Genomic DNA, 15,606 nt, shown 5'->3' with positions numbered 1-15,606 from the left:
CGAAGTGTCGGATCCCTTCCATTTTTTCTTTATGATTAGTGTTACATAGGGGATGGTTGCCTAGTTGTACTTTCTCTTGAAACAATAATCACCACCACTACTTACATTTAGTTCATAATAATACTACTTGCGAACTACCCTAACTTACCCGATTTTATTTGCTTCAGGGATACCACGTACCACGAATGAGGAGTGTCTATTCAAAAGTCGCTATTTCCACTTCCAAAAATATAAATCAGTATTTCGTCCACATGCATTATATTAGTTGGGTATTGCCATGAGCAATCCAGACCAGCAAGATATAATTTCTTAAAGTTTGTGCCAAACCGAATCGTGGGTACGTAATATGTATCTTTTATTTTACGTTTCTTGAGCTTTTCTCACAACTTTCTGAAGGTGGAAATAGCACCCTTTGAACAGACACTTATGGAACGTCGTTCATTTTATATACGCAAGCTCGATCGATATACGTAATAAATTTCTGAGAAAACAATATTGTTATATATTCGAGAATTTTGTGAACATTTCCGAAACGTCTCTTCTTCTGCTTCTTTCTGCGGTGCCTGTCCCTTTCGGATATGAGCTATCACAATGGCAACGTAGAATTTATCTGTAGATGATTAAAAATATCTCAATATTTTAATAAGCAAGGTCTAACAATATCATCGCAAATGAAAACAAATATAAGTAGTAAGTCAAAGAGAATCGAGCAACCTAAAGATACCCAGAGACCTGACGGAAGATAGTCTTTATATAACCTAAGAGAACCGAAACAGTTGAGCACCACGAGTCGCAACCGAGAAGGTATTACACTACTGCTCCTGTCTAGCCCATGGAAAGAAATGAGTTTGAAATTAAAAAATAAGTCAAGTCAATGGAGGTTAGAAATAATGTAATTTCACAACATTCGCAGAAGCGAAGCCCAATTAGGAGAAATAGATTTCTCTAACCTTTAGCCCATCCTACACCCACGCGACGTATTATAAGTCTTAAAGGCTTACGCTCATAGCTTCTACGCAGCCACTGTGCATTTTTATAACGCTTAAATGTCATCTTGGAATTCGGTCACACCATTGTTAGCACGGGAGCGCTACACAGCCGGTCAAGTTTGCCGACTACTGTAGTTGAATGAATGATTGATGTATTTTTCGTATCGTCTTAAACAGTATAAATTTCCTGTGCAATTTTAGACAGCCGCACACTTCTCTGTGCTGTGCAGGTTGCATTCATCTCTTCTTTACTTCAGCTAGTGCGCCAACTGAGGGACAGAACGCACATCTACCAGTATTTTGCATAGCAAACAGCCGATAGCCAACAAAATAAGCGCGTTAGTGTCGAAATCTCATTAGTAACTCCAGTAAATTACAGAATAGCCTGTTCAGAAGGGCGTATAATGATGGTAGCACATTTTAAACTACCACTTAATTGCAAATCAAATACAACCCCAGAACTAGCTTTGTAGCTAATGATAAAAATATGCAAGTGAAATAATGTTTGTTATATGCATTGAAACAATATTACTCTTTGTACCTCTACAATCTACGGGTATATAGTAGACTCCCGTTTATCTGCGAGGTAATTATCTGCCAAAGTTTCAAAACCTAAAGAAAAATGGAGTATAGTAACATTAATATCAGTTTTAAAACATTACGCTACAAAATTACGCTCAAGTAATTTCTACACGGCGGCATTTGCACCATGATGGCAAGTACGTAGACGAATGAGTAAGTTATAATAAATAATGCGTTGTATAATAAATCACCTTAGTAGTCTGTTTCGTGCATTGGCCATCTCACATCATTCCATAGTTCCTTGACAAGTAATCGTCAAGATAGTTTTACTCTTACACTAATTTCAATTTGCTTTACGCCGCACAGACACAGATAGGTCTGATGGCGTCGATAGGATGGGAAAAGCCTAGGAGTGGGAAGGAAGCGGGCGTGGCCTTAATTGAGATAAATCCCCAGCATTTGCCTTGTGTGAAAATAAACCCGTGGAAACAATCTTCAGGGATACCGAAAGTAAAGTTAGAACTTACTATCTCCTGGATACAACCTCACAGCTGCGCGCCCCTCCCCGGACAGCCAACACGCCCGGTACACTAATTTGCATTAGTCTGATAAAACCAGGGTGGTTTCTCGCTATCAGATGATCTTCATTGCTTCTTGGGGTTTCAAAGTGCCCGTGGCAGATACCTAGGCTAATATACACAGAGATAACATTTATGTCTTCTTCTTCTTGTTCTACTTCTTAGATTCCCCCAACCCCCAATATTCAGGTTGGAATTTCACGCGGATTTTCCCAGCTTTAGGCTTGGAAGCCCTTCCTGACACCGATCCTAGGATGTCCTCACTAATTCTTGTTTCTGGTGATCGGAAGTTTCTTGTAGGCCTACTTGCATGAAGAGAACTGTATTGACTTGAACCGGGCTAGAGAAATTATCCATACCCAGATTTAGCACCCTTGGAACTATTTCGAAGTAAGTAAAATGATTGAATCTTTAGCAAGTGAATTCAATCTGAAGGCTGTACGCTGATTAGGATAAGCGAATCGCAATTAATCACCGTCTGTGATCATCTTGTGCTTGAACTTACGATTAAGGTATCCAAACTACGTTCATTACATTTTTTGCTAGTTGCTTTACGTCGCTCCGACACAGATAGGTCTTATGGCGGCGATGGGAGAGGAAAGGCCTAGGAATAGCAAGGAAGCGGCCGTGGTCATAATTAAGGTACAGCCCCAGCATTTGCCTGGTGGGAAGATGGGAAACCACGGAAAAACATTTTCAGGACTGCCGACAGTGGGGTTCGAACCCATTATCTCCGGAATGCAAGCTCACAGCCGCGCACTCCTAACAGCACGGCCAACTCGCCCGGTCTGTTCATTACTGAGAATGAGAATAGTAGTACATAATTATCATAAAACAGTTAAACTAAAATTTGCGGACGCATCCTGGTGGAGATGTTCTGATGTCCTATTGTGCATATCCAAAGTTTCTGGTGATAATATGACATTCTAAGCCTTAAATTATTCCGTTTCCAGGCTGTGTAAATAAAGCACCGCTCTCTGCGGAATGATAGTTGGTTACAGTGGCCTGTTTTATCTACTCGCCTCTATCTGATTATCATCGGTGGAAATGGCAAATCACTGTGCTAAATTTCATTCATTCTTTCATTCATTGGTCGATAGATGCAGAGTGGGTTGTTGTCCCATATACTCTGTACTCTGACCGGCCAACCGAGCAGAGGAAAGTTGGGCACGGCTCTACCGTGGCTCTACGCCTCTGCATTCGGGAGACGGGCCTGGGGCACAGTGCCGGACTTCACGCTTGGTCCCACCCGTCGGTTGTCCTGAGAATGATTTTCCGTGGTTTTCCATTCTCCTGCGCTAAGGCGAATGCCGGGACAGTTCGTAGTATAGGCCACGGTCACCCACCGCCTCACCTTCTCCGCACATCTCCTTCACCGTAACAAATCTCCCGGCCTGAGAGACGGCGTCACCGTCTAAGAGGCCCGCCTCCCCCTTCAGGGGAGGAATGAAAACGTTTAGTAGTAGAAGTTCATTCATTTCAAAATTAAATGCTGTACCCCAACGGCATATCCAACATTTCTACGAAACTATGCATCCCATTGCAGAGTGTATAACCGTACAGAGCCGCTAAAACAATACTAATTTGTTTATCGCATCGTACTCTAAGGCAAATGCTACATTACAATATGCATATTGAAATAAACTGCAGGGTCTCATTACAAGTATTTCTTCGTTAAATTGCAAATTTCTCTCATTATTTCCTCTCAGAGGAGTTTTTCACTATACATTTAAGGTCTACAGAAATATGCCATCGATGCTTCATGATGACATACAGTACATTCGTAAGTATAATGCAGTACACTCTTTTCTGCATATTTTGTCTGATCTGTTTCTTGCAGTATATTCGAACCCATTTTGCCAAACCCGACAATTTATATGGAGTTCATATTATATAAATACTGAAGATCCATGAGCCCTAATTCGGGGGAGTATAAATTGGACACTAACGGCGAATTCGCATAATGGACCGCATTCTTTCTTAATAAGATAATTAGTGTTTAATTATATCACAAATATCATATAATAGGTCAAAAGTAGTAATTTATACTACAAATGGCTAAATTGGTGCATCTTTAAGTGTGCAAAGTTTAATCGCGCATTAAATCACACGAGTAAAATATTGCATCCGTAAGTTATGGGTTATTTATATCGTATTTGCATCACCATTAGAACATTTATCGAGAAACATAATAATAATTTTTAATGATTTTTTTTATTAGAACCCCTAGTTGTATGCAGCATTTAGATACGTTTCCAGAAGTTATTGTTTGTAGGTTCTGGTGGATTTTAAGGTAAGAATAATACAGTACAGCGTCGTGGCATGCACTTTACAGTTATTATCGGTGGTAACACTAAAATAGAATGAATATTGTTGCTTAATTTATGGTGAATTAATTACTTCAATCTTCATTTGCTATAAGACTAAGCGAACACTAGCAAGCAGGCAGGCGAGTTTCGTGTATGCTGCCGGATTCCTGAAGGGGCCACGTTTACGCCGTCAGTGAAGGCTAGCGTTGTACAGTATCTCACACGCCTTGTGATGTTACAAGTCTCTGTGCCATTACGAGCGAGTTGCTCCCGCTACTTAGCACTGGCACAACCCTACCCAACGCGTTGCCCAGGTAACCCATTACAGACAGACAAATATAATATCTCGTTTTGACTTAACGCTGCAATTTTTTTCAAGTTTCTTTTCATCGCATCGACACAGATAGCACTTCTGGCGACGATGGGAGAGGAAAGTGCTAGGAGTGGGAAGAAAGCGGCCGTTGCTTTAATTAAGGTGCACCTCAGCATTTGCATGGTGTGAAAATGGGAAACCATGGAAAACCATCTTCAGGGTTCCCGACGGCGGGGTACGAGCCCACTATCTCCTTAATACTGGATACTGGCCACATTTAAGAGACTACAACTATCGATCTTGGTAATAAGTATATTACACTTTACAGTGAAAAATGAAAACTTACAACCTGTTTTCCAGTCATTGACCGGGTCAGGGATGGAATGAATGAAAGATATATAGGCTGTTATTACAATGGGGTCGCCACTCCCAAGGTGATTTATTAATGAGTGATAAATGCTATGAAATGATAATGGAGAATGCTGCTGGAATGAAAGATGACAGGGAAAACCGGATTACCCGGGGAAAAACCTGTCCCGCCTCCGCTTTGTCCAGCACAAATCTCACATGGAGTGTCCGGGATTTGAACCACGGTATCCAGCGGTGAGAGGCCGACGCGCTGCCGTCTGAGCCACGGAGGCTATATACACTTTAAAGTAATCTACTTAAATATATACAGTTCATTTAGGTTAATTAACTTGCGGCAAAGGCATAAAAATTTTCTGGCGATGAAATATATCATTTTATACATTCTAGAAACGCGAGGATATTTGTAAACTGTGGATGGCTGGAGGCGGATGAGATGATACATGAACCCTACCACCTGCATTATATGTTCATTCTATTTCAACCCAGAGGATTTTTATCGAAAGTCATATTCTGCAACGGCCAATTTTCGTGCTGTTGTTCGTACATATATCGACTATATAAATACCTCAGTAGAATATAATAAGTCACCATCGGCCGACATAGTAGCCTGTAACAAATACATAGGGTGGCATTACACTATGAAAGAAATGTGTCAAAGATCTTTTGAGAAATATTTTGTGTCAGTGAAATTTTATAAAATACTAGCAGTTTCCTGCTGGCTCCGCCCGCAATGTACAAAGTATGGTGTTGTTCGTTACTATCCTCACGGATGTATTTGCAAAGTTTCGAGTTAATGAAATAAAGTACATGATCTGCTGTGGTAATAGAATGAAATATTATGTCAACAAAACACTTGAAAATACATCACACAAAGAAATTGAATTAAACGTTCCTTGGAACAACACTATGCCCCAAACTGTTAAAAAGTCCTTCAAAAATCTTCGTCATGAAGACAAATGTATTCAACTTTTCTCAGAATCTACCAATTTAAGTAGTTATTACATCAAAAGAAAGCGCCTGATCCAATGAGTGTTTTTAGATCAAAACGAACTGCGTACCTCAATTAGAACGAAATATATGATTGCTTCAATGAGAAGAAATGTTGAAGAAATGAGACGTCAAATTGAATGTGCACTCATAACGTTCCTCAGAATCAACCAGTTTGAATAGTTAAGAGCTAAAATGAAAGAGCTTGATCCACTGAGTGTTCTTAGGCCAAAACGAATTCCGTACCTCAGTTAGAACCAAAGATATCATTGCTTCAAAGAGGCAAAAAATTATAAAAGCTGATAACTTGAGGAAGGCGGAAGTTAAGTGATTTATAGTACCTGATGAAAATCTGTGCATGAATACCTTTCAGTTTTAAAAAAAATGAAGGAAATCGACCGGATAGAATGGCCAGACTGACTGACTTTAGTTTTCATAATTTTTTTAATATATAGATTGTAAGAGACAGCCATTAAACCATTACACTTCATACAATAGTTTATCATAATCATAAAAAATGGATGAAAGACAGTTGTGTACGTGTTTGACTATCATTAGATATTAGTCTACAAAGTTTATCATAAAATGTCCCGGTTTGGTTGAAATTAAACCAACACAGGACACCGCAAGTTCTACATATATCTGCTTGCTCATACTACAAGTTTAAAACCTACATGGTTTTAGGTTATCACAGATGGGTTATAAGAAAAATAAAATGAGATGCTTACAATAATAAAAATTAAATGAATGGAAGAAATATAATTTTAAATATTAAATTGCAAATTTTCAGCCAAATACTGGCTATATAATCCATTTATATTCTATTTATCGTCCAATACTGTGCATCCTTCCAGTATAATATTTATCACCTCCACTTTGAATGCATTTTCTGTCTCAAATTTCTATTTTTATATTCCTTCTGTATTGTATTGCACAACATTTCATACTCGGAAATAAGCAGCTTTGTTTTTCAACACTTCTAATGCACTTACAATCTTCCACCTTTGATTTAACAAGTCATTTTTAATGATAACACGATTCTCATACATTTTATCAATGATGTTACAAAAAGGATATTTTATAAAATATTCCAACATTACACAGTCATATATTTTATAAAATATATTTTTGAAAAATCTTGTAATTTATTTGATAGTGTAATTTCCAGTCATAAACTCCTAGCAAAATATACAAAAACTGTAAATACATTGTTTTGGGTTTAAATAATTTACGTAGACATGTACATACTTGCATGTATCCCTACATAGTGAAAAAACCACTGTGAATATGTTGATGTATCCATAAGTTTCTTTGAACACAGTCCTGGGTACCAGATCTGTAAAATTTCGCCTAGGAAGTGGCTGTGCGCTTTGGGACACGTAGCTGCAAGATTGTATTCGGGAGATTGTGGGTTTGAACCCCACTGTCGGGATCCCGGAAGATGGTTTTCCACAGTTTCCCATTTTCACACCAGGAAGATGATGGGTCTATGGCCGCTTCCTTCCCACCCCAAGCCCTTTTCTACCCTATCGTCACCATGAGACCTATCTGTGTCCGTGCGACGTAAAGCAGCCTGTAAGAAAAAAGTAAAATATCCACATTTGCAATTAAGGAAACTAAATCAAACCCGAACATAATCGAACATTGCACGATCTAAGAGCCTCAAATTAAGCTGTAATATAAAATTAAATTAGTCGATAATTCCTAAATTTCAAATTAGAACATACAGGTTCCGGACCAGCCAAATGTCTATTGGCGCGTATAATGACGATATGATCATTTCAGCTCTGTGGCGGATGGACAGACACGTATCAGCAAAACACTCAGAGACGGAGAAGAATGTTCAACTTGTCCTTGATATCAATAGAAAAAATCTGCGTAAGAAAATACCGAACTGCTGTGATTCCATTATGAATGATTTTTTCCAAAAAAACCGTCAAATTGAACTTATATTCAAGTAGGCAGGAACATCATTTTACTACTGGCTTGACCGGTAAAATCTCTCAACATTTTTTACGCCATGCCACTGGAATAATACCAAGAAGCCTGCGCGTACCTCAATAAAAATAGATCAAGTATTTCCGCACATGTCTTTCTGTATTCTAGGAATTTCTATAGAGAGAATTTCGAAATACAATTAATATTTCTAGCCCAACTCTATCTTGTATTGTAGTAATTTCTATAAAGGGTTTTTCGAAATAAAATTAATATTAACTTTCTTTTAACAGTTAATAAAATATCATTGAAATCACTTCCCTTGATATGTTCCTGCTTTGGATGGTAAGAATTCGTAATGCATTTTTTTTTTTTTTGTATTTTGAAAAAGTAGCCTAATATTTTTCTTACAGACTTATGCTTTGAAAATGAGAGTAAAACTACATTTTAAACAATGCTGATCAAGAATATTTATTGATGATGTAATAATAGTTCATTGTAGAGCCTCCGTGGCTCAGACGGCAGCGCGTCGGCCTCTCACCACTGGATACCGTGGTTCAATTCCCGGTCACTCCATGTGAGATTTGTGCTGGCCAAAGCGGAGGCGGGACAGGTTTTTCTCCGGGTACTCCGGTTTTCCCTGTCATCTTTCATTCCAGTAACACTCTCCATTATCATTTCATAGCATTTATCATTCATTCACAAATCACCCCCTCCTCTGCGAACCATGTGACCTTGCCGCGGTGGGGAGGCTTGCGTGTCCCAATGATGCAGATAGCCGAGCCGCAGGTGCAACCATATCGGATGGGTATCTGTTGAGAGACCAGACTAACGAATGGTTCATCGAAAGGGGGGTAGCAGCCTTTCGGTAGTTGCAAGGGCGGCAGTCTAGATGATTGACTGATACGGCCTTGTAATAATACTCAACATGGCTTAGCTGCGTTGATACTGCTACACGGCTGAAAGCAACGGGAAACTACAGCCGTAACTACCTCCCGAGGACATGCAGCTCTCTCTGTATGAATGATGTACTGATGATGGCTTCCTCCCGGGTAAAATATTCCGGAGGTAAACTAGTCCCCCATTCGGATCTCCGGGTGGAGACTACACGAGAGGGGGCGATCATCAGGAAGATGGATACTGACATTCAGCGAGTCGGAGCGTGGAATGTTAGAAGTTTGAATCGTTCTGGTAGGTTAGAGAATCTGAAAAGGGAGATGGATAGGCTAAAGTTAGATGTAGTTGGTATAAGTGAAGTACGTTGGCAGGAAGAACAGGATTTTTGGTCAGGCGACTACCGAATTATCAACACGAAATCAAACAGGGGAAATGCAGGAGTTGGTTTAATAATGAATAAGAAAATAGGCCAGCGGATAAGCTACTACGACCAGCATAGTGAAAGAATTATTGTCGCCAAGTTAGACACCAAACCAATGCCCACCACAATAGTGCAGGTCTATATGCCTACTAGTTCAGCGGATGATGATGAAATTGAAAGAATATATGAGGAGATAGAAGATTTAATACAATATGTCAAAGGTGACGAGAATCTAATTGTCATGGGAGACTGGAATACAGTGGTAGGCCAAGGAAGAGAAGGTAGCACAGTAGGAGAATTTGGATTGGGACAAAGAAACGAAAGAGGAAGTCGGCTGGTTGAATTCTACACTGATCATAATTTAGTCCTCGCCAATACTTGGTTCAAACACCACAAACGACGGCTGTATACGTGGACGAGACCTGGAGACACTGGAAGGTATCAAATAGACTTCATTATGATTATGCAGAGATTCAGAAACCAGATGTTGGATTGCAAAACTTTCCCAGGAGCAGACGTGGACTCTGACCACAACTTGTTGGTCATGAAATGCCATCTGAAGTTGAAGAAATTGAAGAAAGGAAAGAATGCAAAAAGATGGGATCTAGACAAGTTGAAAGAAAAGAGTGTGAGGGATTGTTTCAAGGAACATGTTGCACAAGGACTAAATGAAAAGGCCGAAGGAAACACAGTAGAGGAAGAGTGGAGAGTCATGAAAATTGAAGTCAGTAGGGCTGCTGAAGAAATGTTAGGAAGGAAGAAAAGATCAACTAAGAATCAGTGGATAACTCAGGAGATACTAGACCTGATTGATGAACGACGAAAATACAAGAATGCTAGAAATGAAGAGGGCAGAAAAGAATACAGGCGATTAAAGAATCAAGTGGATAGAAAGTGCAAGGTAGCTAAGGAAGAATGGCTGAAGGAGAAGTGCAAGGATGTCGAAGGCTGTATGGTCCTGGGAAAGGTAGATGCTGCGTACAGGAAAATTAAGGAAATCTTTGGAGAAAGGAAATCTAGGTGCATGAATATTAAGAGCTCAGATGGAAAGCCACTTCTAGGGAAAGAAGACAAAGCAGAAAGATGGCACGAGCATATCCAACAGTTGTATCAAGGTAACGATGTAGATAATTTGGTTCTGGAACATGAAGAGGCTGTTGATGCTGATGAAATGGGAGACCCAATTTTGAGGTCAGAGTTTGACAGAGCTGTGAGTGACCTAAATAGGAACAAGGCATCTGGAATTGATGATATTCCCTCTGAATTACTGACTGCCTCAGGAGAACACAGCATGGTAAGGTTATTTCATTTAGTGTGCAAGATGTATGAGACAGGAGAAGTCCCATCCGATTTTCGGCAGAATGTTGTTATACCTATTCCCAAGAAAGCCGGTGCTGACAGGTGTGAAAACTACCGCACCATTAGTTTAGTATCTCATGCCTGCAAAATTTTAACACGTATTATTTACAGAAGAATGGAAAAACAAGTTGAAGCTGAGTTGGGGGAAGATCAATTTGGCTTCAGAAGAAATGTAGGAACACGTGAAGCAATCCTGACTTTACGTCTGATCTTAGAGGATCGAATCAAGAAGGACAAGCCCACGTACATGGCATTCGTAGATCTAGAAAAGGCATTCGATAATGTTGATTGGACCAAGCTATTTATGATTCTGAAGATGATAGGGATCAGATACCGAGAACGAAGAATTATCTACAACCTGTATAAAAATCAGTCTGCAGTGATAAGAATCGAGGGCTTTGAAAAAGAAGCAGCAATCCAGAAAGGAGTGAGGCAAGGCTGCAGTTTGTCCCCTCTCCTTTTCAATGTTTACATAGAACAGGCAGTAAAGGAAATCAAAGAGAAATTTGGAAAGGGAATCATAGTCCAAGGAGAGGAAATCAAAACCTTGAGATTTGCCGATGATATTGTTATTTTATCTGAGACTGCAGAAGATCTCGAGAAGTTGCTGAATGGTATGGATGAAGTCTTAGATAAGGAGTACAAGATGAAAATAAATAAGTCCAAAACAAAAGTAATGGAGTGCAGTCGAACGAAGGCAGGTGATGTAGGAAATATTAGATTAGGAAACGAAGTCTTAAAGGAAGTAGATGAATATTGTTACTTAGGTAGTAAAATAACTAACGATGGCAGAAGTAAGGAGGACATAAAATGCAGACTAGCACAAGCAAGGAAGAGCTTTCTTAAGAAAAGAAATTTGCTCACTTCAAACATTGATATCGGAATTAGAAAGATGTTTTTGAAGACTTTTGTGTGGAGCGTGGCATTGTATGGAAGTGAAACATGGACGATAACTAGCTCAGAAAGAAAGAGAATAGAAGCTTTTGAAATGTGGTGTTACAGAAGAATGCTGAAGGTGAGATGGATAGATCGAATTACGAATGAAGAGATACTGAATCGAATTGGTGAGAGGAGATCGATTTGGCTAAATTTGACGAGAAGAAGAGATAGAATGATAGGACAAATCTTAAGACACCCAGGACTTGTTCAGTTGGTTTTTGAAGGAAGTGTAGGTGGCAAGAACGGTAGGGGTAGACCAAGGTATGAATATGACAAACAGATTAGAGCAGATGTAGGATGCAATAGTTACGTAGAAATGAAAAGGTTAGCACATGATAGGGTGGCATGGAGAGCTGCATCAAACCAGTCTATGGACTGATGACTCAAACACAACAAATCACCTCGGGAGTGGCGACCCCATTGTCATAACAGCCTATATATGTTTCATTCATTACATCCCTGACCCGGTGAATGACTTGAAAACAGGTTGTAGATTTTCATTTTCATTTTAAATAGTTCATTGTGAACTTAATAACTCAATTCTCTATGGTAACCAACAACACTGTAGTTTCCAAACTAGATAATGATGTATAAACATGTCTATGCGTATAATTAATTATGACTTATCGTATGAACTTCAACTCCTCAATCATCAATATTGGTATTGTATCCGAGTAATTAATGGACATTGTCCCTATGCTGTATGTTTTGTATATACATATATGAGTTACCTGAATTGATGATTATCAACTATGTTGAGTGGTAGATTCCACATGGTATCTAATCCGTTCTTGTATCCCATGAATGAATGTTTGAAACAGAGTGGATATCAATACTTTGTTAATATTATTTCACATCGTAATATTATAATAAAAATTAAATTCACAGATTAGTACTCTTGTATGTGTTCCGAAACAAATTTCTGATTGGTTGTAAATTAAAATAATTCCGAGTGAACTGATTAATTTCTAGAACACATGAATTGAAAATTTGAGAATAATTTCGACTTAAATTATGTATAATCTGATTGTAATTGCAGAGTTATTCCTAAACTGTTTGCTTTGAACTGGTGGGACATTTTAGAATTGGACATAGACAGCGAATGTATAGAATAAAAATATATTTGAAAACACAAGAGATATTACTAGAAAAGGAATGTAAGATCATAGAAGTGGCCCCCCTGTGGGTGGGGGCGGTAGAATAACACCCACGGTATCCCCTGCCCGTCGTAAGAGGCGACTGAAAGGGGCCCCAGGGGCTCTGAACTTTGGAGCGTGGATTGGCGACCACGGCGCCCTTAGCTGAGTCGTGGCATTGCTTCCACTTACTTGTGCCAGGCTGGTCACTTTCATCTATCCTATCTGACCTCTCTTGGTCAACTCCTGTTTTTTCCGACCCCGACGCTATTTGGTTTGCGAGGGCTAGGGAGTCTTTCATTTTCAAGCCCTTCGTGGCCCTTGTCTTTCTTTGACCGATACCTTCATTTTTCGAAGTGTCGAATCCCTTCCATTTTTTTCCCTCTGATTAGTGTTATATGGAGGATGGTTGCCTAGTTGTACTTCCTCTTAAAACAATAATCACCACCACCATCATAGAAGTGGGTACTGAAGTAAATGTATTCCGGAATCTGAAACCGAATCTTCCCAGTTACGATGTTATTTTGTCTGAATAACCCTATTTCATAATGTCATCTTTGGTGACTCTGGCGCACTGTATCAGGTTAAATAATACCCTACCTTCATATATTTGAGATACTTGAAATTTGTTCTATGGATCATTTTATCTGTAAGTAATTGTTGCTAAGCATAAATGGGATATAGTCCAAATTTGGGAAACTAGAATTCAATTAGTACAGACACAGATAACATATTTCAGCATTCCTAAAGCTATTCCACGTGAGGGGGACTTTAACAAGTTAAAATATTCTGCGGACCATCTTACAATTGCCTCGTTCGAAGACTTTCAGTTTTTGCAAAAAAATTAATATTTCATGATTTTGAGGTGTGTGTGCATGCGATGTCCAGCCAAATCTACGGCACGCAAGGATCTGAAATTTTTGTCATAGGTGGGTACAGCATTTCATCGATCTCGCATGGTTGTGTCACAGAGAAATTCTTGCTCCAAGAAATGAAGATGTCAATGCCATTTACAAGCGACTTTTATAAGAATTACCCAGTGTTCTACAACGAACTTTGTCTATCGAAACAACATGTAATACAGATTAGGCTGTTAATTAAAGAACAGAGCTTATGAACAACTTGGAGTTGTAGGAGTCGATAATCAGAAACGGTGCTTCTCTTATAGTGAACTGTACGTGGGTTGATCAAGAGTTGGGAAGGTAAACACACTATACATCTCAGCTCCTAATGGAAGCTCTATTATAATGTTTTAATATTATTTTTGCCATCAACCAGCCCGATACGTCTTAAGCATTGGAAAGAACAATATTTTAAAAATAAAATAAAATTCATGCAATTTATGTATAAAACGATGTTTGTTAAACAATATTTTTATTTTGCTTTTAAATACATGGTTTTAAAACGTCTAGCTGTTGAATTAATAAACGCGGGGGAAGCCGCGGGTACATGCTAGCATAATACACTATAACAGGCATCGTTTTAACACTCTTTCAGTCGCACACTTCCTGATTCTAATCATTCTCCATGTTGATATGACAAATTTTATTGAAATGTCATGAAACTATCATTTAGGCAACCGTTTTACACGATCTCTAAACACAGGAAATTAATCCCATATATATTCCAATAATAAGATAATTATAATCATCATTTAACGGTTTAGGCAGCATAAGCTAAACAGCCACACGGATGAGTGGTTTTCGTTCGATTTGCTTCACTGAAATCGCTACATTTCCTTACTTCTGAATGGAAATTCTGAGTTGGAAAAACCACGATATCAAGTACAGATGAAAATCACAATCTGTAAAATTACACTTTAATCTACATTGATTACTTGAGGTGAATGAACAGTTTATTTTGTTACGGAATAACTGATTTATTTAAAAGTTGTTTCTAAATTTGACTATGGGTTTTGGTATTGAAAATTGAACATCAAACCCTTAGTGCGTTACGTGTGAAAAATGGGTATCGCTGCCGTGGAATATTTTGTAGAACTGGTTATGCTAAACAATTCTTACCATCATAGCATGTATATACCGGCTGGTTCACCAGTCCCTTAGTTTTTCGGAGATAGGCAACCTAATTAACGCGTGTAACCTAAAGATCCTTAAATTTCATTTTACGAACACCAAATAACTTGAAATTTCTCCTTATGGTCGACAAGGCTCTGCATTACCTGTGTGTCATCACTGTAAATTGATCCATAGACCTAGCAAAAGTAAAACTACTCTGCACAATTCCGCGTCAAATACTAAGGACCACTATGCAAACATGTGATCTTTTGAGCCTTGAAATAAAACAGGCACCTGCAATACCATCGAATTAATAGGTTATGCCACGTGTTCTGTAATATAAAGAAGTTAAATGAATACTGTGAAATATCACTGAAGATTTAGACACGGTTATTAACTTTCGAGGTGGAACGGCCATACTTAAATATTAAACCTCGAGAAGGTGTCATATGTGTTGACTTCGTGGCCAAATAGGTTAAGAGCTGGAGCACAAAGTGTGCGAGTATCGGCAGCGCAGTGGTTTGAATCCAGCATATAGCACAATTTTTTAAGGAGAGATGTGCTCAATTTTAGCGCGAATACAATAATAATCAATATTTTTGGAATCCTAATCGTGGGCTGAATGGTCAGCGTACTGGCCTTCGGTTCAGAAGGTCCTGGGTTCGATTCCAGTCCGGGTCTGGGATTTTAACCTTCATTGGTTAATTCCCATGGCCCGGGGCTGGGTGTTTGTGCTGTCCCCAACATCCCTGCAACTCATACACTACACATAGGCTAACACTATCCTCCACCACAATAACACGCAGCTACATACACATGGCAGACGCCGCCCACCCT

The sequence above is a fragment of the Anabrus simplex genome, chromosome 1 (assembly GCF_040414725.1).
Source record: "Anabrus simplex isolate iqAnaSimp1 chromosome 1, ASM4041472v1, whole genome shotgun sequence".
NCBI lineage: Eukaryota > Metazoa > Arthropoda > Insecta > Orthoptera > Tettigoniidae > Anabrus > Anabrus simplex.
This window is presented reverse-complemented; position numbering follows the sequence as displayed.